Source organism: Sinocyclocheilus rhinocerous, unplaced genomic scaffold (genome assembly GCF_001515625.1).
Source record: "Sinocyclocheilus rhinocerous isolate Xijiao unplaced genomic scaffold, SAMN03320098_v1.1 scaffold2822, whole genome shotgun sequence".
In the NCBI taxonomy this organism is placed as follows: Eukaryota; Metazoa; Chordata; class Actinopteri; order Cypriniformes; family Cyprinidae; genus Sinocyclocheilus; species Sinocyclocheilus rhinocerous.
Genome location: NW_015645680.1, coordinates 10,839 through 12,821, shown reverse-complemented (window position 1 = coordinate 12,821; position 1,983 = coordinate 10,839).

Sequence of the window (1,983 nt, the reverse complement as noted above, 5' to 3'; positions counted from 1 at the left end):
GAATCCCTTCAGGATGTGCTCCAAAGAGAGTTGAATAAGATGAGTGAAATTAGAACTTCAGTTGATGCATCATCCAGAACCGAGCCTGAGATGGAGCACTGCCCTTGTAAATCAAGCTTTTTGACACGTGCCACTAGCACTCCTCAGCACTCAGGGTGCAAATCACCACCTCTACAGGGAACTGAGTTTGCTGCAGAGACAATGACTCACTCTCCGAAGAATAATGAACCCAAAAACCCAGCCAAGGAAGCCATGGGCACTGCATCACCGCACTGCTCAGGGAACCTTGTTGAGAGCACTACTGAGACTGTATCGTTGAAATTGCCCATGACTGCTATGCACCCTCCAGGTATCCAGAGGGTGGTGATGGAACACATTGTAAGAACGAATGACTCCCCGTCTCCACACAATGCCCCGTTTCGCCTAAGAGCCTTTTCTGGAAGGAGCCCCCGTCCAAGCAATGAGCCTGATTTTGACACCTGGCGAGCAAGTGTTGACTCCCTGTTGAATGATCCATCCCTTTCCGAGTCGCACAAGACGCGGAAAATTCTAGATAGCCTATTACCACCAGCTTCAGACATTATCAAACATGTGAACCCACTTGCCCCATCGTCAGAGTGCCTTAAGCTGCTGGAATCTGTCTACGGTTCAGTAGAAGACGGAGACAAGTTATTAGCTAAGTTTATAAGCACCCTGCAAAATCCTGGTGAAAAATCGTCTGCCTACCTCCACAGATTGCAAGTGATCTTGAGCGCTACCATCAGACGTGGAGGAGTTGCAGAAAATGAACGAGACCGTCGTCTGCTGAAGCAGTTCTGTCGTGGCTGCTGGGACAATACCCTGATTGCTGACTTGCAGCTCAGAAAGAGAAAATCAGACCCACCTCCGTTTGCTGAATTAGCAATATTCATCCGCACAGCTGAGGATGAGCAAACCTCTAAGGAGGAGAGAATGAGAAAGCATTTGGGTATGAGCAAGTATCCATCAGTTCCACACAAACAGAGGATGGCAATGCACCAACAGTCTGTTTATCCATTCAGCACATTTGAAGAGGATTCTGTCGAGACCCCAGCTCCTAGCAATGCAAAGCAGAAAGCATCTAAGCAGAAAGGCAAGGTCCAGTGTCCTGACATGTCGGAAATGGGCATTTTAAGGAAGGAAATTGCTGGCCTTCAAAGTCAAATCGCAGCTTTCAAAGCAGCCGCAATGAAGGAAGAAGGGAAGTGCACTGAGACAAATGAGCTTGAGGAGTGGCAGAGCTTAAAGTTCAAGTTGCTGCTTCTGGTGCACAGAGAAATCAGCCTGAAAGATCCCCTCATCTGAGAAGCAGTCTGAGCAGATCCAATTTCAATGAAGTCAGCAGAATGGAGAATGAAAGACCAAAATATATTGAGATGAGATCCAAACGTCCCCGGCCATGGTACTGCTTTCGCTATGGAGATGACGGCCATCTAGCCATCAACTGTGAAAATCCCCCAAATCTCTCTAGAGTTGAAGAAAAGAGAAGGAAACTGAGAGAAAGGCAGGCTGAGTGGGATCTCAAACATGGATTCGCCACAGAGTCTTTAAATTAGAAGTAGTCTCTGTCGCAGGGCGGATGGGGACTGAAAGGAAGAAACAAAGCCCTAAGCAGCGACAAGTGTTTAATAAGCATGTTGGTGCTAGAAATTCTTTGAAGTTACCAGATGGATTAATAGGAAGGAGATGCACTGCACAAGTTGGAGTCGAAGGGAAGGAAGTAAACTGCCTGTTAGACACAGGATCTCAGGTCACGACAGTCCCTCTGTCTTTCTACAACAGTCACTTGTCACACCATTCTATGCAGCCATTGAATCACCTGTTGGAAGTTGAAGGAGCAAATGGACAGGATGTTCCCTACCTGGGATATGTTGAATTAACTCTGAAGTTTCCTCAGGAGTTTCTAGGAACAGAAGATGAAGTTCCGACATTGGCCCTAGTAGTCCCAGACCTTACACATGTGCC